The sequence below is a fragment of the Triturus cristatus genome, chromosome 8 (genome assembly GCF_964204655.1).
Source record: "Triturus cristatus chromosome 8, aTriCri1.1, whole genome shotgun sequence".
Taxonomy (NCBI): Eukaryota; Metazoa; Chordata; class Amphibia; order Caudata; family Salamandridae; genus Triturus; species Triturus cristatus.
In genome coordinates, this window is record NC_140591.1 from 517,379,311 (window position 1) to 517,404,435 (window position 25,125).

Consider the following 25,125-nt stretch of genomic DNA (forward strand, 5'->3'; position numbering starts at 1 on the left):
TTAAGGAGAGACCTAAATTGAAGATGGGAGCAAGAGAGTCTAAGTTCCAATGGGAGAGAGTTCCAAAATGAGGGGGCCAGAAAAGAAAATCTGAGACCTCCATGTTTTTTGCGCCTGTATCTGGGTGCCTGGAGGAGTGCTTGGTCAGAGGATCGGAGGTGCCTGGAGGGAACATAGCGATGTAGGAGGGAAGAGATGAAGGAGGGGCCGATGCCGGCCAAAGATTTATGAGTCAGACAGCCAAGTTTGAACTTGCAGCGCTCTGATACAGGAAGCCAATGAAGGGTTTTGAGCAGGGGGTGGACGTGATGATGTTTAGGTTGATGATAAATTAGGCGAGCTGCCTGGTTTTGTATCAACTGCAATCGTTTGATCTGATATTGAGGGATTCCTACATACAAAGCGTTAGCGTAGTCGATCCGAGAGATGACTAGGGCCAGCAATGCCAGAGTGAGGGCTTCGGTGGTCAGGAAGTGGGCTATTTTTCGGATCTTCCTAAGCTGAAAAAAGCAAGAGGACACAGTGGCATTGACCTGATGTTTCATAGAGAGATCGTGGGAGATGTAAACCCCTAGGCTTTTCACTTTGTCAGCAGGGTGGGGGGGGGGGCCAAGTGAGAGGGGCCAGAAGGTGGAGTTCCAAGGGTTGGATGGGCCTCCGACAAGAACAAGCTCCGTCTTGTCGGGATTAAGTTTGAGATGGTGGGCGCCCATCCAATTGCTGATATGGCAGAGGGTGGATTGGAAATTTTGGGCCGCATCGTCAGAGGAGTCAAGGTTGAAGACAAGCTGAATGTCGTCTGCATAATTAAATGCAGAGACCTTCCAACCCCGGAGGGAACGGATCAGGGGGGTGAGATACAGGTTAAAAAGAAGTGGTGACAAGGACGAACCCTGTGGAACACCGCAGGTAAGCATCCTCCTGTCAGCCGAAAACTGGGAGAGTCGGACAGATTGGTGGCGGTCTGTCAGAAAGGAACGGACCCAGTTAAGTGCCGTCCCACCGATGCCCGCTTCTTTGACACGGTCGACCAAGATGGTGTGGTCGACCGTGTCAAAGGCAGCCGACAGATCCAGAAGGACCAAGGCTTGGCTGATGTTGGAGTCGGCGCCTCTACGGAGTTCCTCCATGACAGAGAGGATAACCGCCTCGGTCGAGTGTGCAGGTCTAAACCCGGCTTGCTGGGAATCAAGGAAGTTGGAATCTTCGATGAAGGAACTGAGGACGCTGGTCACGTGAGACTCAACTACCTTACTCAAGTAAGGGAGCAGGGAAATGGGGCGGAAATTGCCCAGAACCCCGGGATCAGCGTTGGGTTTTTTTAATATAGGAACCACCTCAGCGTTCTTAAACTGGCTGGGAACCTGACCGAGCAGTAGAGAGTTGTTCAGGAGGGCCAGCGGAGGGGCGGGGCAAGCCGAGAAGGCGGCCCGGAGAATCGTAGGAGGGCAACAATCTGTGGGGGAACCAGATGAAATTTTATTAAGTAGGGAGAGAAAGTCTTCCTCTGGTATGGGGGGGAGCTGAGTGAGGGAGTGGGGGTTAAAGGAGGGGGTGACCTCAGAGAGGGCCGTCGCCGGCGGTCCGAAAGATATACTGTTTTTGATTTTACTGATTTTTTCTATAAAGAAACAGTTGAGGGAGTCGCAGAGGGCCTGGGACGGAAGGGGTTTGATAGTCACCCTATCCGGATGTGAAAGCTCCTCCACAATGGCAAAAATTTCTTTGGATTTTTGCACAGAGTTGAGAATTTTTGAGGAGAAGTAGGTGGTTTTAGCTGCTGAAATAGCCTGTTTATATTCTCCAGATAGTTTTAGAAAATGAAGTTTCTCTAAAGGATCGTAGTTTCTACGCCAATGACGTTCAGCTTGGCGAAGTCCCAGTTTAAGGGATTTGAGGCTATCTGAGAACCACCGATGTGCGTCATGGGGACGCTTGGCTCTGACTAGTTTGAGGGGAGCGACCTTGTCGCTGGCAATTTCTAACCATTCAGTTAATGCAGCTTCTTGAGATTCTATGGAGCCTAGGCAGGACGGAGCCGAGGAAATTAGAGAGGTGAGGAAGCGATTGTGGTCTGCTTTATTCCAGTTGCGAGCCAGAAGGCTAGGGCCTCGGCTGTGAGGGGGTGGTGGAGGGATCAGAAGACAAAAAGAAATTAGAAAGTGGTCAGACCAGTGACAAGGTAATATCGTGAGCGAATTGATTTCCAGATTATAGGTCCACACCTGGTCTAGGATGTGGCCTTTAGAGTGGGTGGCTGTATGAATATGTTGAGAGCCATTAAGCCCACTTAGCAGGTCAGTAAAAGCCAAGGAATGAGGGCTTTCATTTGCATCTGATGGCCAGTAGTTAAAGTCACCTAGGACCAGGATTTTAGAATTGTTGATTGTGAGCTGAGAGAGTAGATCACCAAAAAGGGAGGAAAAGTTAGGCATGGGTTGAGGGGGGCGGTATGCCAAAACACAGGTGACAGGGGACACCGAGGAATCAAATCTGATTGCCAGGCAGTCAACCTGGGGGATGGTGAGTAGAGAAAGGGAGCTGAACCTGAGAGGAGATTTGATAATAGCGGCTACGCCGCCTCCTGGTTTGCCAGCCGGCCGGTTGGCTTGGAGAATGTAATAACCCGGTGGAATGGGTGCCAAGATGTCGGGGGTGGAGTCGTCATTCAGCCAAGTCTCCGTTAGAAGAAGAATGTCAGGTCGGTCTGAATCCAGGAGGTGGTGAATGTCAGATTGATGTCTGACAAGCGACCGGGTGTTAAGATACATGATTGCTAGTTCCAAATTAGCAGATGCTTGAGCGGGCAGGGGTTTAGAAGGGGGGGGGGGTGATTGTGTATTCAGGGGTGAGGGAGGATGGGAGGGTCCTGATTTCGGGGAAAGACGTGCGGGCTTGGTAGACACCAAGCTGTTGTAGGTTATGATGGCTGGCGGATTCCAGCGGCCAGGGTGAGTGTAGAGCAGTTAGGTCCCTGGGGCCATAGGATGTGAATTGGGCAGAGTGGCAGGCCCCAGGCCCCGGCCGGCCGCGGACGGGCGCAGACGGGCTTGTCTTAGGCGCGCCTTCGGCGCGCAATCGTCGCGCCCGCTGCGCTCGTCCGCTGCGCTTCCGGTAGGGGCACATCCTATGTACTGGTAGGGGAAGGGTTGGAAAAGGGGCGTGGCCAGCGCCGGTGGGCGTGTCCCGGAAAGTGCGGCAATGGCGGCAAATGTAAATACAAACACCTCGCCCGCACCAGCGCTAAATCCGCTGTGCAGGGGTGTCCGGAATCAAGTCAAATGCGCAAAGAGCAGGTGAGCATAACGTTTTAAAAGCACAAGTTTCAAGTTTCAAGCAGTTTTAAAAACATAGACAGTTCGTGGCTCCCGGCTGTGCCTCAGGAGAAATGCGTGAACTTGTCATCTCCAGACTGGAATATGGCTGTTCTACCCTCTCGGTGTTACCCAAGATCTCCCTGGCACCTCTAAGCGCCTGCCTCAATGAGGCCAACAGACTACTCACCGGCACGAGGAAATATGACCATATTTCCCCACACCTGAAAGCTCTCAACTGGCTTCCACTGGAGGCAAGAATACAGCTCAAAGTAGCTTGCATCAAGCACAAAGCCTTATACTCTCAATCCCCTGCATATCTAGCGCAGAAACTAGTGATCTCTGGAGGGATCAGAAACTCCCGATCTGCCAGAGACCTCCTGCTCCAACCTGCGCGCTTTCGGAAAAAAAAGACTTGCAATCGGGCTTTCTCTGGGGCTGCTCCAAGAATATGGAACTCCCTCCCACCCGACTATTGAAGAATCCCCACTCTGACTCGCTTCAAAAGGGAGGCCAAAACCTTCCTTATGGGTAAATTTCTAGCTTAAACTTGGCCTCCTCCATCACCATGGCCCTGATATATGGCCGTCTACTGCCTCCCTTCGGATTATCTAGTTACCCCATCAGAAACCTGGAGCCTTGTTTTGAACATTTGTAAATGTAATCTGTAATATGTTATTGTGTCATGAGTATTTGGATATGTAACCTGCAAATATATGCCCCTATCTCCCTGTCTCCTGCACCTTGTCCTCTACTACTCGATCCGTAACTGGTTGATGTTAAACCTGTTCTGTTTATTGCTAAGTTTTCCTGTAAAGCGCCCTGATACTCTAACGGGTCAAGTTCGCGCTCTATAAAACTCATAGAATAAAAAACAAATAAATAAATAATATGATATATGACCACTCAGCAGCCCAATAGTAAACTACACCTAATGTAAAAGCTACATAAAAGATGGAGTTTCATGGCACAATACTTCAAGCTACAGAAGACAGCATAAACATGTACAAAACAATTGCTGTTTACTGTAATACAACTTACTGTCTTGAAATCCACCTTCCAAGATTTCAGCAACTAAAACCAGACTATGGGCCATATATACTAAGAACTGGTCTCAAAATATTGTTTGCAGTTTGGTTAGCAAAACCACTGAATCATAGTGGGTCGTAATTCAACCAAATTCATGTATTTTAATGAGGTAGGTTGCAAATTACAACAAACCACTATTCATAGCCTTCACAGGGATGGTGGCCTGCTGAGGTCAGCAGACCACCATGTTTGTGATTACTTTTAAATAAAGTATTTTCATTAATGCAGCCCACTTCCATAAAGGAAAATGGCATGCGTTACAATGAACAGTTTAACTAACATTTTTTAAGAGTAGGTAGTGGTGCATGAGACCCAACTATTCCAATTTGTGAATGTTTTTGTGAACATTCACAACCCCCTTCCTGTTTTCATATGGGTTACCATTATCTTTGTGTAGACTCTAATATATTAATGTTTTGCTAAAGGATTCCAGTCAAAAACCATTATTACATCTCATTCCGAATCTGTATTTGGAAGGGACACCCTAAACACTCCCCTTCCAAGTATCGATTATGTACTCGCACATACAAAGTGTGATTTGGTAACATGTTAATGTATCTCAATGTGTTTTTATTACATACCAGAAGGCCTTTCTGTGGTTCCAAATGGCCCGAGTTTGCAAACTAGGCCGTTTGCAACTGGAAAACGCCTTAGTACGTCTGTCACTAAGGGCCTTATTTAGAGTTTTGCAGCACCAAAAATGGGTAGATGTCATGGCTACAGTACATAGTGCCATTGACAATAATGTACTCTTAATGTTGCTAGATGTAACAGCTACTACTTTTTGGCAGATGACCTGCATCCACATAACTCTAAACAAGACCCAAAGAAACTTAAGGCAATGTAAGTTGAAAATAAAATGTAATAATCTATAAAGACCACACCTATAGTCTGTCATTCCAAAGTATTTACAAAATTTGAAAAACATTGCAATATCAACACAATATCACATCCTCCGAGCAATCTGGCCAATATAGTAATGAAGCAGGTAAGTTATTGGAAAATTATCGTAAATCAAAGATGTGAAAGACAAGAAAAGAGTTTCCAAAAATCAGATGGAAGCACCAAGGCCTAGCAATGATAACAGTTTCTCAGATATCATTGCCAATAAATGAGAACTCCTATAGGAGAGGTAGACATTGGAAAATAAAGAATTATGTAAGTTACTATAAAGACTCTAATGTCAACCTTGATGTACAAGAGAATCCATAAAACTAATGAGAGTTGACACCCTAAACCACTTCAAACTACACAAATCTTCTGGGTTGGATAGATATACCTTGTCCTTCAAACTGTATTCACTAGGGACTTTGCGCCATCACTAAACAATGCATTCACATCAGTCACAAAAGAGTGGGAGTGTAACAATTCCATGAAGATAGCCTACCTATTTGTCCCCTGACCCGCAAATGGGTCAGTGAAAGAAATAGGGTTTTTGATTGAGGGGTGAAAACCCTTCCTAAGCAACCACCACAGTGCTTGCCAGGGTGCACCACAAAAGTCACTACATTAACCTATGCGCAACCCTCTGGTAGCTTGGCATAAAAGCAGTCAGGCGGTACTTGGAGGCAATGTCTAATATATTTATGCAATACTCAAACAGTATTAATGTGAAAAATACAACACAAAATAAAAACACACTAATTTAGAAATAAACAGAAAATGTAAATAAATAAAGTACCACCAAAACTAATTATATTCAATCAGTAGAATTTGAGTTATGAATTCCTTTAAAATAGCGCCTAAAAGATCAAAGCACCAACAGTGGACATCTAGTTGCGCAAGACCTGGGTCGAAAGTTATGGTGACCGCAATGGAGCGTGGTTTGGATACATGAAGTGGATTGGGCCAGGTCTCTGCTTACCTTCGGACTTAGAAGAACTTTTGAAGATATATTTATGAGAAGGTAATGTTTAATGGGGAGGGGGGCAGCTGGCGTTGTCCGGGGAGGGAGAGTCCTTGTCAGAGCACCGCTGGACGAAGTTGCGGTGAAGATTTCTTCATGCTGACTTTGTCACTTTTTTAGAAGCAGAAAATCTTCAGCGGGATGAAACTGCAAGCTGTAGCCGACCAGGGCTCCACGAGGCCAGATACCCTGCTGAAGAAGATTTGCTGCTGCAGAGAATAACCTAAGTGGAGCTATTGTGAAATTAGGCCTACTAGCAAGGCAGCTTGGGTGGATCAGCGAACAGGTAGGTCCCAGTCTCCTGTCAGTTCACAGGCCACTTAGAAAATATTCAGTCCGAAGTTTCTGTTTTTGGCAGTTGTGCCCCTTTACCACCACTTCCAAGAGTCCAGGACAGGTGGGGAACCACTTGGAGGGCTGAACTCACGACAGGCAGGGTCCAGGTATGGGTTCAGGGTTGTTTGAACTTTTTGTATCTCTGTAGCTCAGAACGGGAGGACAGCTAACAAGCCTTTGGAGGTACTTAGTCATGAAATCAAGCTGCAATGCAGGCCTAAACCAACAGGGTAGTCCTCTGAAGGCAAGTCTAGCTTCAAGCAGCAAGGCGGTATCAGCAGTGCAGTCCTCTGAGGTACAAAGTAGGCTTCAAACAGAAGGGAAGTCCTTTGAATTATAAGGCAATCCTTCTAGTGGTCCTCCGCAGGTCCAGGAGAGAACTGAAGAGTTGGTCTGATATTTATACCTGGTGCCAGCCTTTGAAATGATAGAAACTTCTCGACTTCGTCCCTCATCTGGTTATGCAATTTCCTTCCTCTCCTGCCAAGTCTCCAAGAGGTCTAAGATGACAATAGACTGGTGCCAAGTTCTTTGTGAGTATACTGAGGCAGCCCCTTGTCTCACTGTCTGGGAGGAATACTCAAAGGCCAACTGCCAATGATTCAGCGTCATGTGACCCAGGACTCAGACTGCAGGCACCAAATGGTTAGAATAAGAAAATGCCAACTTTTTAAAAGTAACACATTAAGAATTATGACTTAAAATCCAATGTTATCATTAACAAGGATTTTAAATTTCAGTTCTTTAGAGACCAAACAGGAGATTTCTACTGGTTCCCAAACAAACGGTATCACTTAATAAATGTGAGAAGGTAACCCAATGTTATCCTATAGGAGAGGTAGGCCTCACTACAGTGAAAGCCAAATTTGGGAGTTTTCCCTACCAAGACAAGTAAAACTTAAAAACACATGTCCAGTGTTTTAGATACATGGCACCCTGACTGTTGGCTGTTTAGAGCCTAGCTCAGGGGTAGCATATGTATTAAAAAGGGAGGTTTGGCCTTGGCAAAAGGCCAGTTTAAAACTGCATGCAGGCTGTAATGGCAGGCCTGAGACATGTTCTAAAGGGCTACCAAGTGGGTGGCACACTAAGTGCTGTAGGCCTATTAGTAGCATTTAATTTAGAGGTCCCGAGTACATGTTGTACCACTTTACTAGGAGGGTATAAGTAAATTAAATGTGCCAATCAGATGTGGGCCATGTTTTAAGGAGTGAGCACTAGCACTTTATCACTGGTTAGCAGAGGTAAAGTACACAGAGTCCAAAAGTCAACAAAAATGAATTTCAGTAACAGGAGGTGAGTGGGCAAAATGTTTTGGGAAAACCACCCTAAGAGCTCTTGTCCAACAGTGTGTGGTTTGCGTTAGTAGTCTCTCCCTAAATTACTCTTTAATTTTCACTTAACCCCATCCATTTTGTAGGAATTATTCACCATTTTCCCACCACACTCCCTTGTCCCTGCCACATTTACTACAAAAACGTATACCTATGTGTGCAGAGATTCCCAAAACCATGGTGGATTTCTGCACACAGAAAATATAACAGAGACTTTCATCCATAGGTTTGGGACTGCATGTTGTACTAAATAAAAAGTACTACTGGGGTACTAGTTTACATATGCCAAAATATGCTGTGTGAATAGGACCCAAAATTGCCAAACATCGTATGTGAAAAGGAAGCATAAATGAGACCTCGTCAAGGAATATCTAAGCAAGGCGACACAAATAATAATATGCCAAACAATAAAATATGTCCAATTTTATACATTAGGACAACGCCAATATATCGGAATATTTAAGAGCATCCATTTTCATGTGAACCTTGAAGAAAAAAAAATAGTTTTGTTGGCTTCAGAGTTGACATCGATGTTTTTAATCATAAAAAAATGTAAGTGTACGTTGAATACCTATATGCCTGTTGTCGAAGTTAGATGGTAAATATTGGTGCCTTTTGAAATGTGTACTTCGTTTTTCCAGTGTGTTGAAAAGGAGTGCAGCCTGGTTTCACCTATTATATTATCATACGTTAGAGTGTGTACTACCATTGAGGTAACAGTATATAAAGCTTGAATTGCTTCATCCGGAAACGAATCTAGAGGCATATTATCAAGCCAGGCGATTTAATTATCACCGCTTTAGCAGCAGAAAACTGCAGCTAAAACGGCGATAATGGGCTTGATAATATGCTCTATGGAATTTCAATTGAAGCCCATGTTAGATGTAAAGGACATCTAACCTGAGCTTCAATTGGAATTCCATAGAGCATATTATCAAGCCCATTATCGCCGTTTTAGCGGCAGTTTTCTGCCGCTAAAGCGGCGATAATGTTATCGCCTGTCTTGATAATATGCCCCAAAATCTTCAAACAAAAAACATAAGAGAAAAGTACTAGCGAAATATCGCCAGGAACCTTGCACTCCCAGACCCAAAGTAATATGGGGGCATATCAGCAACAACCGGCGATAATTATCGCTAAGCGCACTTAGCGCTAGGATAATTATCGCCGGCTAGCATAGATTTTTATCGCTGAGATAGCGTGCTATTAGCAACGCTTATCTCAAAAGCGATAAAAATCCTAGCGCTAACTGCCTAACGTGAGATTATTGCTGGAAACCCAGCGATAATCTCACGAAATGTGGCATTAGCTTTTTGATAGGGACTCACAAACTTATCCATGATCCACCTTCCATAGGATATCATGGCTAAGTCAGTCCTGAAGCAGGCGTAAGGAAAGCAGCGATAACAGGGGTTATCGCTACTTTTCCTGCCACTATGCTTCATAGCGTGGGGCTTGATGATAGGAGAAATGTCGCTTAGTGACATTTCTCCTGTCATGTCAGGTCAGGAACGCCCACTTTGCATCTCATTACAGATGCAAAGCTGAGCGTTAAGAATAGGTGCGCTAATGCAAGGTTTCACGCGTTAGCGTGACCTTGCTAATTAGGCGATAAAATTATCGCTGCTTTTCGGACGAAAACGGCCGCAAAAGCGGCGATAATTTTCTATCGCCGCCTTGTAAATATGACCATATCGCTCCAGCTTAATGGGGATTATCGGTAAAAAGGAGGAGCAAACCCTGAGAATCAGCCTCCCCAATGGAAATCGACAACGCATTTCTCAGAGGTTGACATCTTGCCAAAGCAGTTCTCTGAAATATACGGTCTTGAATATCACAAGTTTAATAACATTAGAAGATTTGTGATTAAGGGGGTCTGTGTGTCAGAGCAGATCAACCACAAATTAGACCCCGAACAGAATGGACATCATATGAAAGAGCAAATAGAAAATATTTGTGCCAATCATCTTTTGAAGTGATATGCATCCAGGGCCCAAATCTCGGGGGACAAAAAAGGGGAAGTACAGGTGGAGATGTACTCCTCCACTTGAGTGCAGTTTCCTTTTTTTTTTTTTTTTTTTTTGCTATTCACAAGCATTTCTGGAAGTAAACCTGGAAAGCTGAGGAAGGAGCATGTTTTCAGGAGTTCTTCTAGGAATGCCATGTGAGTTTGTTTCAAAACTGCTATGCAAATGTGTTTTTTTCTCTCTATGGGGAAAACATTTCTCCCCTCGGAGAAAGCCCTTCTAGTACAGCCCGAACTAATCTGGGGGTGATCCCTTCCCTTTTTCATCATGAAAGGGGATTTACTCCAGTAAAACAGTATAAACTCTGACCGTTTGTACAGGGAATAGCTTCAGAGTGGGTGTTTGGCGTATTACACCCCCTATAAATATATTCTGTCCTAACTAGTTGGGTACTGGCGCTTCAAGTCGGGAATGGTGAGGTGTTTGTCAAATTTCACTTTGAATTTTTACATACACATGCAGACAAAAACATACTCTTGACTCTGTTTCAAAGGTCTTAAAATTGTTATTTTACAAAACATTGAGTTATCAGTAACCTCACAAGCCACACTCCTCTTCCTACTGCTCCTTAAGGCCACCTTCATGCCCTGCTTCTCGAAAAATGTATTTTAACCAGCGTGATTGTTGGGAAATCTGAAGCCCCTTCCCCCCCAGTGACCAAGCTACACCCCTGCATTATCAAAATGGATATGAGCTAAGAGAAGTGTTGGAATACAGACAAACTGTGGACATTCCTAGGGCAGACCTTGCCTTTGAATGCAAACTTGCCATCCCTGGAAGTGGATTTACTTATGCTTATTTCTCTGACAATGTCAGAGGCTTTTCGTTAGAAGTAATGCGATGCACAAAGGCTTTGCCATTATTATTACAGAGAAACCTACTGCTGGTGGTAAGTTGTTTGTGACGTTCCCTGGAATACAGCGTCTCTCTCTTTCTGGGTTTTCAATATAAATGGGGAGTCTGAAATGAAACACTTTGTCCCTGTTCCCACCCCTTTAGGCACATTGGCATTAAAATGGCACTTGTTCGGGGCACCCGGTTCAAATGGATGGTGCCCAGGCTTCTGAAGGCATTATAATGATGGCTTCCGGTTTTACCGATTTTTGCAGATGAATACAGACAGAAAACAATGTGTTTCCTAGCTGGATTTATTTTTAAAAGCGGAAAAATACTGAAAATGGTGCTTCTTTTGAGAGACTCTCCATGCTGTTTTTCATGAATTCCAGACAACAGCTGAGCAGATAGACAACAAGGAGAGATAAAAAAACAGGATGAGATTTCATCAAATACAGGTAAATGCTAACATATATTTGTAGTATAACACTAGTAAGTGTAGTCTTTTGTTATACATGGCTGCTTAATTTGCTAAAACATGACAGGCATCCATGTATGAGTGCATGTCCGAGAGTTAAATAAACATGGAAATTTACCATTTTACAGCTCCATTTACTCTCAAAACACAAAATAAATATGGATAAACACAAATGAGATGGCAAAAAAATAAAGCTGGACAAATACAGATGGAAATGTTAAAAAATAAATACCATAAACCCTGGAGCCCTAATTATAATATGCCCTTTGTTTACTGTCTGTAATTCTGGTCCCTCACCCATAAGGACAGGCGGAGGGGGTGGACTTGTGTCTGTTCACATTTTAAGTGAATTATGCTACTGGGGAAGACAAAAAACTCTGGTGCACCTTTCAAGGAGAAACTGAACTCCAAAAAAAACAGACCTTCTCAATGTTGGAATCCAAGTATTAAAGTCATTTTAGTCTCAGGAAAATGAAAAAGCATCAACAATCAATATGGCATATGGTAAGCTGTCCAATGTTATTGCTACTTCTTTATTGCAATCTGAGTATTTATGAAACAATAGGGCTGCGGCGCATGCTCAAGGTGAGAACACGGCGTGCGGTGTCTTGCTGCACTCTGAGCACGTGATAGCGATGGGATCTAATAACGCGTCTAGGCACGAGGACGTGCCTCACATTACTTCTGAAGTGCTGCGTGTACGGAAGGAACACAACCAGCATCCTTCTCGCCTGAGCTCTGCCAAAAACATGTTACCTTTCAGTGCCTGCACGGAGAGGGATTCGAGCTCATCTCTTCATCTCCAGGGCGAGGCAGCACTTCTGCGCGCCCTTTCCTTACAGATGTTAATGCTGCTCTGAAGAGAGAATGGGCTTTTGGCGGGCAGTAATATGCACAATATGCTAAGAGCATTATGTGTTACCGCAAACGCTTTGCTACTTATTATGTGTAGGTACCACTTCCTCTTCAGCGCCCGACACTAATGAATAAAGAAGAAATACCTCTGCGTGATTAAAGATCCCTCTCGAGATGAGCTTTCGAATGCCACCGGCTGCACAAGTGTCATTTACTGATCGGATGTTCTCTGTACGGTGCTGCAGGATTTTATCTTTCTAGTTATTAAGAGAAAAGAATGACAAATGTGAGCGTCAGGCAAGGACAAACTGATATTCACGGGGAATTCTGCATTGAGTCCGCTGTTCCGAGCGCTCCGTCTCGAGAGACCTTGCGCAGGTAGATAACCCGGAAGATCTCTGTTGGGAACTGAGCGTGAGTGTGAATGAGTGGCAGGGGCATTTTGGGCGTTTCATTCCATAACTGCTGCCTCTTAATCAGGCTCTTTTTAAAATGTAGACAGATATTGAGCTTATTGAGTGTGATTGATGGGCCAGTCTGTGGGGAAAAGTAGATTATTATTTGGGGTGGTGGTAGTAATGCCATCACTATTCTTGTTAGGTCCAGTAAAGGTTTCAGTAATCGAGCTCCGCCCCTGGTAGCTATTGCCCATAGCAGACAGGTGTAAGTTAAGAAAACATGTAAAGCACTTAGAAGTGCCAAAACAGTAAAAAGTCAAAGATATAACAGAATAAAAATCCAATTCCTATTTATAAAAATAGAGACCATTTTAACGGACAAAATTACGCCAAAATGATAAACATCCACTAAGGGGAAGCAGAGGCATGAATTTTTACAGTCAGCTGGTCGCGCTAGACCAGGGCAAAGTCAAAGTGAAGGCCGACCACGATCGATTGCTAGTCGGATATAATGACTGGGTTTGCAACTATGGGGGGGTACCTTCTTTTCTTAGAAACAGTTTTAGACATTGATGGGTCCTCAAATGATTTGTGAATGTTGATGGTATATGCGAGTCAAAGCTGGGGGTTTGCTGAAGAAAATTCCAGGAGAATGGAGTCCCTATGTGATCATGGCCAAAAGATGGAAAAGGTATTTTTCTTGAGCATTGGCGGTCTTTAGCGTCAATAGAGTCATCTTTAACTGCGACATTGGCAAAACAGAGGGATGGAGTCAAAGGGGATTAGTTGGCAACAGATCTCGGCATTAAGCAGAGAATGTAGCAAGAGCTATAACCAAGTAAGGCCCAACAGAGATGCGCCCTCGGGGGATCGACTGCAGGTTGTCTTGGTCCCACCATGGTTCTCCAAGCTGAATTTCAGCAAAAGGTTTCTAATATTCAACTTTTAGGGTTAGGCAGGAGAAGCACACTCTGACACCAGCCAAGGGTTCCAGAACCTCACAAACATCACTTTGGGGTCATGGCCCACTTCAACAGAAACCTCCAGCATGGCCCAGGGTAGGTCCAATTGGAATTGATCCGCTGAACACTTCCCATAAAGCTGCTTTTTGCAGCTTTTCTGTTTCTTGTTGGAGTCCAAAACTCAGTTCTTTGTACAAGTGGGTACAAGTCCAACAAATAGGGTTCTCCTCAAAGGTCACAACAGCAGATGCAGTCCTTCTTCTGTCTTCCACAGGTCCAGTAGTGTTCTGAAGAGAGTGCCCATGGGTGTCACCATTTATTTATCTTTGGGTGGGGTTGGCTCCTAGGCACTCCCTAACCAGTATGGAAAAGTTTACCTAAGTTTAACCCTACCAACGTTTTCAGCAGTTCCTGTGACCACTACTGTAAAATCTCCTATAGTGCCTCTCTCTACCTAAATTCAACATTAAAGAACATTTCCTTCCTTTTGCAGAGCGCCTGCACTTATCCTAGAGGAGTGGCCGGAAATGAGCAACCTCATCTCTGGTGTCACTCAAAACCGAATTTGGTGGCAGCTCCTTATCTACTGTTATTGGTGCCTGGCTGGCTAACAGGAAAAAAAAGGGGGCAAGATAAGGTGTTAGCTACATCTGCCAGTTACAAAGTAGGCAGTGACGGGGAAGCTAATTAAGTTCCTGGGAGCAGAACACATGGTCATCCGCTCAAAGAAAGAAAACACCTCCCCACACCCAAGGCTTTTGTCTTTAGCTCCTGGGTGACATTTTAAAGCTCATGCACATGGACTACTGGAGACTTTAGGCATGTTAGAGGTGAGTTTTATAAAGTACCATTTGTAAAATATTTACTGCAAATCTGACTTTACTAATGAATTGGATGTGTAATAAATATTTTAAAAAGTCCAAGAAGTAACCTTTCATCTGGTTCCTAGGCAGGGATAAAATGTAATTTTACTATTAACTCTCAATGCTTTCCAATATAGCAGTTAACCCTGCTACTGGGAAAATTGCCTTTTAGGCCTTTACACTGTAAGGACATGTTTTAAATGAAACGTTTACATGTCTTGCTTTCAAAAGCCATTCACCCTGCCTTTAGGGCACTCAAAGGCTAACACATGGGTGACCTATTAATATCTAATAGGAGGGTATAGACCTGTCAAAAGGAGTGATGTTGACAAGTTGAGTTTACAGTTTTAACCTGCAGAGCCAGGCTACTGGTGGCAGTCCTGTTTTTGCATTGCCACTTTAGTAGTAGCACAATATGTGCTGCAGTCCACTAGTGACATGTACCTTGCAAAGCCATGAGTACACTTTGTACCATAGAGTAGGGACTTGTAGGCAAGTTAAATATTCCAATTAGCAATGTAGCCAATTTAGACATGTTTTAGTTACCAGAGCACATGCACTGGAGCCTGGTTAGCAGACTTCTAGTACACAGAGTAAAAAAACGGAGCAGCATTAATCCAGATAATGGGGTGATCTTGACAAAAAGGCATTTTCCTACATCTATAAATGAATCCCAGTCCCTTTACCACCTCGCTCAGTAGACCTCAACTTTTCACAATTTACATCTCAGATAAGAAAAGCTTACAGCATTAGTACCTCTGCTACGCAAATGGAAATAAATAGTCTTCACTGATATACAAATGGTAAACAACAGTATCGGCCATTGATACTGCTCAGTAACCACCAAATGGCCCAGGACCAAACGAAAATGTCTCACAATGTAAATCTGCCTTTCTTTCCATTTTCCATTATATGACAATATTGAGGGAGCATAGAAATTACCTCAGTACAAATTGAAAGTGCTAAAAAACACAAACATATGACAATTCACTCGGATGGGGCAGACTTTTCCACTACATGTAGCCCAGTGGGTGCATTTTAGCAATGGATCTAGTACTTGACATCCAATACCAGTTGTACCACAACATACAGGAAGTAAGCTCTATTTTCCTAATCTTGGCAGGACTCACAACAAAGTGACAGTTTCCCAGGAAGGGTAGTCCCTCAGTCTTGCCCTCAGAATCATTGCCACCCCAAACGTGGTATAGCTGACCAGTTAGTAACTGGAATGAGGAGACATTGTTTTTATTCCTGGCCTCCCCATTTAGCAAAGTTGTATGCTCTAGGGCATTCATATTTTGAAACTATTCCCCTGATCTCATTTTTGCTGCCCATGAAAGTCTAGAATTATTTTTAAAGCTCCTATTTAGTGAGTGTTTACAAAACAACAGGGTTCGATATAACTTGGGGGTGAATAGATGCAGGGTCGTACTGGGACAGAAAATAGGCCTGGGCTCCAAAATAAAAGTAGTCCCCTACTATTGAATCAAATAGATACAAAAAAGTGGCCCATATTTGAAAAATGGGCAGTTTTGAACCTGTAAAGACACGCTGTATGCGTGTTTTGCATCGTAGTAGAGACTGCATGACTTGTGCTTGTTGCAGGCAATGTTTGCGGCAATTTAAACAAACAAGAACTGGCACCCAGTAGCACATATTATTTTGTTGTAATCTGGAATGGGAGGAGGAAAGACAAATTAATCAAAAACCTCCATCACCCATCTAATCATATGGTGTAACCCCATCCAGTGTGCCACAAATTCTAAAAATTCAAAAAGACAGAAAAGAGAGAGTGAACAGTCAGTCCTCCAAACAATTTTATGGCTTATCTCACTTTACACACACACCCTCCTTTTTCCAAGAGCTAGGTGACAAAAAAATTGTGTAAAGAAAGACAAAGTATCTCACGTGCGCACCACCAGAGGAGCTACTGGTAGGTTCTCACCAGCTTCCCCATGTTTGTTTCATCATCGATAGCTTTCTCATAAAGAAAAGTGATATGTCCAGTGAAGAGAAAGGAAAAAACACAAAGAATAAGTGTCCCCCGTGAAAACAGAGACTAGAACTTCTCAAAATCACAACATATAAAGAAAAAGGGGGTAGACTCACAGTTATTATCTTTTTTATTCCAATTAGGAGTCTATCCCACAATTAAAAACACAGCATGTTGTATACCATATTAATGACGGCCAACATGTTTCATTGCCAATTTATTTGTGGCAAATTCATCAGGGCTAACGAGGTCAACAATCACCTCCCTGGACACAAAACAATAAAAAAAGACTGACGAACACACAAGAAAACAAATAAGTTTGTGCCAACTTTCCCTATTAGCATGTTTAAAGGTGAATGTGTCCCTACAGCGTAGGTCTGCAGGAATCCTCCTGTGACACAGCTTTACCTTCTCAGTCATGCAGTAGGCAAATGCTTGCTGCATGCAGGCCCCTCTTAACATCATATGTAGGATTGAAAGAAGAGAAAGCGAGGCCCTACCAGGTAGGACAGGATGTCACACCGGATAACTCAAATCCAACTGATGAGCTTTGCCTTTCTTGTCCTAGAACAGGCAAAATGCAGAACATTTGGCAGCCTGCCCCAGCTCATAGAAGACAACAGAGCAAACCACCCAATTGTGGGACACATCCACAGATAACAGCAAATTTGGCCATAGTTCATGATATTTTTCAAGAAGCATCATTCATCTTCAGCCTGGGGGTTAAAAAACTTGGATGGATCTCAGCCTGAAGTATTGCATTGATTATTCCTAGAGACGACTCAGTGTGTAGTGGCCACACACAGAATAACTTCTATAGAACATTGATTGCACCGAGGGGGTAGAAAAGTTTCATAACTTTGTGTATATGTATGCTTCTTATGACCTTATTTACTAACGTTTTGCACGGGCACCCACGCAACATGAAGTGTCAGTTTATTTAGCATTTTAAAGGCAATGTGCGCAGTGTTGCATTTTGTAAAGTCACCATAGTGCCTGCAAAATCTTTAGTGGCCCTAGCTTGTCCTCTACTCTTAAAGTTTAGATTTGTTTTCACATGACTCAGCCTTGCTCTAGAATCTCAATGATTCAATTGAGTTGCCTCATAAAGGCCGTGGGCTATATTTATCGTGTTTCATGCAACGCAATGCAGCAAGACACCTTGGGGGATATTCTCAAGAACGTGTGATAACTACCGCAAAAGTAGCTTAACGCAACTACTCACATCACAGTCTATCGCTGGAAAATAACACCTTGTCAACGTGGTATTCTCAACACTGCAGCACCATGCGATAGGCCCACAATAACGTGTCAAATGTCTGCGATAAAGTCAACGCGACGCCGCAAAAACACGAAACACCAATGCCCAAAAAGTTGCGAGGAGGCCAATCGCGACACAAAAACCAGCGAAAACCAGCGACAGGCCTGCAATTCCCACGCGTCATGGGGGAAAATGCACCATAAAAGCCACGGAAACAAAAGGGAGATAAAAAGCAACTGCGTAGCACCATGGATGCACCCGGACCGAGTGCAGAGGCCAACGCGAACCCCAAAAGGCCCACAAGCCACCAGCAAGGAACAACTGGGTCGGGGAAGGCCAAGGAGAAGAGTGAGAGAAAGACGGGGTGCAGTCTGCAGGAAAAGCAGATCAGCGTCACAAAGGTGACAGAACACTACCATCAACACACAATTATACCACCGTGAATGCAGTCGGAGTGTCGAGGAGGTCAATGGAGGAGACAAGAGGGACTGGCATGATGTAAAAAGCCAAACCAAGCACAAACCTGCTGCCAACAGGAAGGCAGCAACGGCAACAGGAGGTGGGAGTCCTGCGCCACAGGAGGAGCTGGAGGAAACGAAGGCCACAGTCATCAGTGTGGAGATGCTGCAAGGAGGTGGGAGTCAGGACACAGCCCGAGAGGACCTGACACAACATCAAAAGGGTGAGTAACGACCAGGGACTCGGGGGACGGGGGGAGATGGGCACAATGGCATACATGTACAACAATGTGTAGCACACTGCACACCCACAATGACCCTGGACCTTGTCCCTCATCCCCGTGGCACACAGCAGCACAAACACATTGACGACAATGTGGCACAAAGTGCAACACGACACTGCAGAACAGAGGGCACAGCTGGCTGCGCTCATGTGCTGAAACAGGTCAACCATATCTAACAGAGCAGGAAACTGTGACAAACCCACATCCGTCATGTAGTCCAAATGTCCACTGTCCCGCATCAAAATCCAGCAACTCCCAAACAGTCCCAATGTACATAGTCATACAGGCTGCATGTAAACAAGGAAAATGCACCAACATACATGTCAACACAATGTCAACATGCATCTCCACTTCACATTGCAGAGGGACAAACAACAACTTCAGCAGAGCAGACCAGACTACCCATCAGTGATGCTGGAAAGGACCACCCCACCATCGGCACCGACGCCCTACAACAGCCGATGGACATCTTAGGCAACCCACCCCCAGGAGCAGGGCAGCCAAGCCACACAGAGGAGACCCCAGCCCCTGCACAGACCACACAGCAGGAAGCACCCGCCACCACAGCTGGCTCCCAACACGTCACCTAGGCACACTGTCAGTCAGTCAGAGTATGCTTTATTCGAATTTCATTCATAAAAGCCAAAACACAATACAATAAACAAACACAAATACATACAATTTAAAACAAGATTAAATTTCATCGATGACATCAATTGCAAAGCACACTTCATGGAAGAAAAAATTATTAACTGAAATGTTTGATCCTACATGCATGTACTGTTCTACCTATATTAATAAAAATAAAATAATTAAAAACCATGATTTAAAATAGTTCTAAAACGGCAAATAAAACACGAGAGTAAAACATGACAGAGAATAGTCAGTAGCTAGCAGTCTCTGTAGTAGTTGGGAGAGTAGTTAAGTACCTAGCAATCTCCTTCTAATTGACCACGCCCAACCTAAATACTTTGCAGTGGCTATTAAAACCCATGTCAAAGTGCTGGTGCGTATAATACGCAGGGCCACAGTGCTACTAACTGTCCCAAGATTTTTGCACATTGGGGACAGCCAAATGCGCCTTGGTGCCGCATAGGGTTTACAGGAAAATAAAAAATGGCCGATGGTTTCTTTAGTAATACCACAAACAGGGCAGGTGTCACAGGATCCACCATTCCACTTAGCTGTCAGAGATTTAAGTGGGAGTGCACCTGCTCGGAGTTGGAAGAGGAGCTTCCTATCTCCAGGCCTGGTAATAGTGTCCCAGTACGATTCTAAACAGGGATACATTTTTGCCTCTAAAAATTCACCTGACATTGAACCAGCGCTAGAGCTTCTCCAATGTCGAGAGGCAACCATCTCCCAATAAGCACTTTTTAGAATATTTTTGGAGGGAAAGATTGCTCTCATTGGATCTTCCCAAAGTTGGGACATACCCAGCTCAATAAGGGATGTCTTTAATAATTTCAACCATCCAATTTTGTGGTAAACATCGGAGCTCGTAATATCTAAAAAACCCTCGGCATAATGTTTCAGTACAGGGGTAGTCCACAACCTGTGCCAATAAATTATTGGTCGTAACTTAACTAAATCTGTGACTGCTCTTATACCCAAATCATATCTTAGGGGCAATAACGGGGTGCTTTTGGGAACACCAGTTATAGCCCTGAGAAATTTATTCTCCGATGTTTGAAGTGCAGCCACCTTTTCAAAACCCCAAAGCTCAGCGCCGTATAGCGCGGAGCCTAAAGCCTTTGCTTCATAAATCTGCAAGGCGGGTTTAATAGGTTTAGTTAAGGATTTCCTATGCTCTACGCAGATGGCACCAGAGAGTTGACTATGCCTGAGTGTTGCCAGATCAATATGATTCCGCCAGGTCTTCTCTTTAGATATATGAATACCTAGGTATGTAAAGGTTTTCACTACCTCTAACGGACGATTGTTCAAAGTAATTTTAGATTTAAAACTTCGGTGGGGGTTAAAAATCATAAGCTTGGTTTTGGCAGTATTAACCTCTAAGCCATACTCCCCACAAAATTGATCAAAGATTGACAAGGCATGCTGTAGACCACTGGGAGTTTTCGATAGGATGAGCGTGTCATCAGCGAACATTAAAATAGGGATTTTAGTCCCTGCTAAAAAAGGGGCATCCACTTGGGCTGAGAGGCACACTGCATTCCAATGCCAGGTGACAGAATGACAAAAGGAGATGGCTGCTCAGGTGCGGGTGGGGCCCAAATCCATGGAACATGAACCAGAACACATGCGTGGTTGTCTAATTCCCCTCAGGGACCACCTACACTACATCAAGGAGACCCACACTGCGACAGAGACACATGCATGTGCACATTTACAGTACTGAACCACGCCCAGAGACACGCAATTATCATTCACACACCCACGCTGGACCTGCGTACGATGGCCCAGTACACTCCTATAATGTATTGAGTGGGTGACGATAAAGCTACATGTCCAAGTTCTAACACGCTGCCTGCGGAGACATGTTGGCGTCCGCTGTACACAACACAATGTAATGTTGTCGGGCCCGGGGCCCTCATGCATACATTATGAACACAAGGACACACGCAGATAGTTTGTGGAACTGGCCACAGGCACGTGCGCCCGGCCCCTTTATTGGCAGGGCCACATGTACAGTGACGCCTGTGCTGGATGTGTGGAGGGTGAGTGTAAGCCAGCCCACAAGGAGTTGTTGGTGCTGGCAAAAACTTTAACAGTAAACAGCAGTAAAACAGAAACAGAAAACACCAGCATAACAGAGACAACTGTGGAGCATCATGGAGGTAGCCTGAACAAGTGCAGAGGTCACTCAATATGCAAATAGAAGTGTCCGTGAGTTTCAGTGCACTGAGGTTGGGGCGCCTGGAGTGCCAAGCAGGGTATCAGGCAGATTATGGCATCCACCACAGGTGTGAGCAACTCAGTTAGTCTGCCAGTACGATTGTTTCAACTCCTGCAGTTGGCGGTTGGAGTTGAGCCTGGCAGTGGTGGTATGTGCCATTCCTGCGGTGATGCGTCATCCGGGCTGCTCAGGACTTGATTTGATATGTGAGCCCTGGTGTAACTTAGTTGAGGCTGGAGGCAGCGGACAGCGCAGGGCCACAGACACATGGCGTTGATGATCCCAAGGCCATCGTCTCAGTGGCCATCCAATATCTCAGAAGACAGGGTACCTGACTTGAGATCCACAGAGTTAGTGGCCCCAGATGCACTGCGGCCGGCACAGGCATACCGCCACGGGACGGTGACTTGCGGTGCAGTGAGATGGGCCATGCGAGCTGAGCAGGTCCTCATTGATGTCCGAGGTGAACGTGGCAAAGGGTTACGAGGGACAGTGGAAGGTGTCCTCCAGGGCATGATGCAGAGGGTGGAAGCTGTCCGGAAGCAGCAAATGGAGGAGTGGAATGCCACTGCATTGTTTTTGCCACAAAGTCTGCATGACCAACATGATGGTGACGACAAGCCCAAGTCCATGGACTCAGTCGCCACCAAAGTTCAACCAGAAGTTCCAAGGGTCTCGCGGAACAGACTTAGTGGCACCGGGGCTGAAAGGGGATGCAGTCTGCGATGAGGCCTGTACAATGACATCAAGTAAGCCATACATAAATCACGACTGAGTTCGAAATGTGTGACCTACTCAACCGCAGTTTAGGCCCGGGCCAGACACGGTTCAGCAAGATCCTCCTGGAACTCTAACACACGACGTTGACATGGCATTTGGGGTGACTTGTTGTTGACGGAGGTAAAAGCACCAGAGCCGAGCAGATGTTTAGTCAGCGACGATGACGTGTCCTGCCTGGTACAGACTGGATTGGATTGGCGTGAGGCCTGCTAGACCGCAGTGTAGGCCGACCGCGTAGTTATCAAGGGCCCACAGATACATGTGGTTGGGATGCCAGGCACAGACTTGGTGTCACCACATTGAAGGCAGTACAGTGATGTAAATGCTGCATTAATGTGTGTACTCGAACAATGTATGATCAAGACTCAGTCCCAAATGTGTGACCTACTCGCCCGCAGTGTAGGCCAGAGGCAGCGGTCAGCAAGGGCCCACAGCCACGTGTCGTTGTCTTGCGATGCACAGAGTTAGTGACACCAGGGCAGTTGTCAATAGTGTTCGATCACCTCCGTAACAATGATCGTTTTTTCCTCCTGACTGACACACGTCTTTCTCTCACACCTCTCCCTGTGGTAGTGTTCGATCACCTCTGTAACGATGATCCTTTTTTCCTCCTGACTGACACGCATCTTCCTCTCACACCTCTCCTTGCATGCAATGATATGTACTCTTGCCATTGACAAGTCAAGACTCAGTCCCACATGGGCGACCGTCTCGAACGCAGCGTGGCCCGAGGGCAGTAGTCCGCGTGGGCCCACGGACATGTGTGGATGGAATGCTATGCACAGACTTGGTGGCACCACATCGAAGGGAGTATAGTGAGATAAAATCAGCCATAACTAATGTTCTCTGCCTTAGTGTAATCTTAGTGTAATCAAGACTCAGTTCCAAATGTGTGACCTACTTGTCCGCTGTGCATGCCGGTGGAGTACGTCAACGAGAAGGGAGTACTGCGGGCCTTTGACGCGGAGGCCGTGATAGTCTGAGGAAGCTGACAGGTTTGCAACACTCGGGCTTAGAGCTTGCACCAGCACGTGGTGGGCCCTCTTCGACACAGCCGGTGTCAGCAGGTGTGAATTGAGGCCTGGGTGCGCTGGGCCTGGCAGGACTGGTACGGGGACCTGCAGCCCGGGGTCCAGCAGGCACACAAGCAGGCAACACCGCTCAAGGCGTCGTCCTCGTGGCGGGGTGAGGGGCGTCGCCCTGGCAGAGACGTTGGGCATTCCGGAAGAGGACCACGCCCAGAGCTACATGGTTTTTATTCACACCCCTTCGCTGGCCTGGCGTACACCGGGCCAGCCCAGCCCACTCCGCTCATGCTTACAGGGGGGACGTAACAAGCTACATTTCCGGGACCTTCCCCACTGGCTGGGGTGACATGGTTGCATCCACTGTCCACTGCACTCCATACACCAGCGGTGTATGTGGACATGGATATGTGTGTGGTCTGCATACTGCAGTCTGGCCATCGCTTCCAAGCCACACTTGGCATTGTGGACATTCTCATTCATTGGTCACTTGCCTCCTTCGCAAATGCCTGGTCCCCACCTCTTCCCACAATCTGCTATCATGTGGCTGAGGTGCCATGCAGTTGATGGCTTATGTGCATGGCTGGCCCAGGTTGCCAGAGTAAGTTGTGCTGTCGTGTCTGGTGGGTGGGCATGTTGTTTGGCATGTTGTATGTGATTTTGTGACGTGTGCATTCCCAGTGTTGTGAGTTGCATGATTGAGGAGTTGAGGTGTGTGGTGTGTTCATTTGGGACTTGCCAACAAGCAGCGCATTTCCGTAGTTGTCAGCCAGGAAGCGCCGGGTGAGGATGGACTGTCGGAAGATGTAGGATTCATGCACTCGGAATGGGTGGTTGGCATCGACGTTGGTGGAGATTCCCAGGTGGTCCACTATTGCCTGCACAGTGATGGTATGCGTGTGCTTTCGGTAGTGGATATTGTGTGCAGTGTCACTAAGGGGCACAAGTAGGACATGTGTGCATTCAATTGCCCCCTGACATGTGAGGGATACCAGCTATTGCATAGACACCTTGCTCGGTCTCCAGCTGTTCTTGCGCAGTGTGGGGAAAGGATAGGTAGTGTGGTACCAAGCTGATGATGGCATCCGAGACAGCTGGGGGGGCTTGGATTGGGTTGGCTGTGAGACTCCTCCGACTCTGGCGGTTGTTGGTTGGCAGGTCTCAGAGGCCAACAGGTGCAGCACAGCCAGCAGCTTTGTCTGCGGAGGGATGTTGGCTGTCCGCTGTGTTGGTACCGTCGGCCTGTGGGCAATGGTGATCAGGATGCGTAGGATGGATTTCCTTTTGAGCCTGTGGTGGGCAATGACATTCCCTGGTGCTGGGTCTGTGAGGTTGGTGCGATTTCAGCAGGTCGATGTCTTTGTTTGCGTTTCCTCAGTGTTGGTCCGGGCGGGGGGCATGGGGCAGGAGGTCTGGGGGGTCCTGGGGGTGGTGGCGGTGGGTGTTGTTGCCCTATTGGGACTCCGGGCTGCATGTCCAGTTGCCCGGGGGCATCTGTTGTTTTGCTATGGGCTGCGCTCCCTTGTCTGGTGCCGGTTGTTTTCCGACTTTGCATCAGGTCAGAGCAGCGTTAATTTCCTGCTGCTAACCCGCCTTATCGCCTGTTTTGTGATCTTATCGCTGATCTGGCTGGTCATTGAGAATGTTGTGGAGTGGTGTTGTCGCGGCTTTCTGTGCGGGAATGCCTACTCTGCATCTCATTAGCGATAGTTGCCGGGGTCATCTGTGGCGATGTTTTTCGAGGATGCTATCGCCGGAAATCTGGTGATATGGGCTGTTAGCACCGGCTTGTGAACGGGTGGTAACTTTATCACGAGTTTGGCTGCGATAAAGTGCTGTTACTCGGTGTTAGCTCCTTGAGAATATGCCCCCTTGTTGTGCTGTGCTGTGTGAAAGGGGAGGGCAGGTATGGGCAATATCTGCCAAGATGTGGCAAATGTATGCTCTCTCCTTTCGTTGCCTAGCGTTAACGCAGGCACCCTTCCTCCATGGTTAAAGGGTGCCTGCATTACAAGCAGGATTCCTTTTGTGCAGAAGGTATTCCTTCCTGCATAAAATCACTCATCTG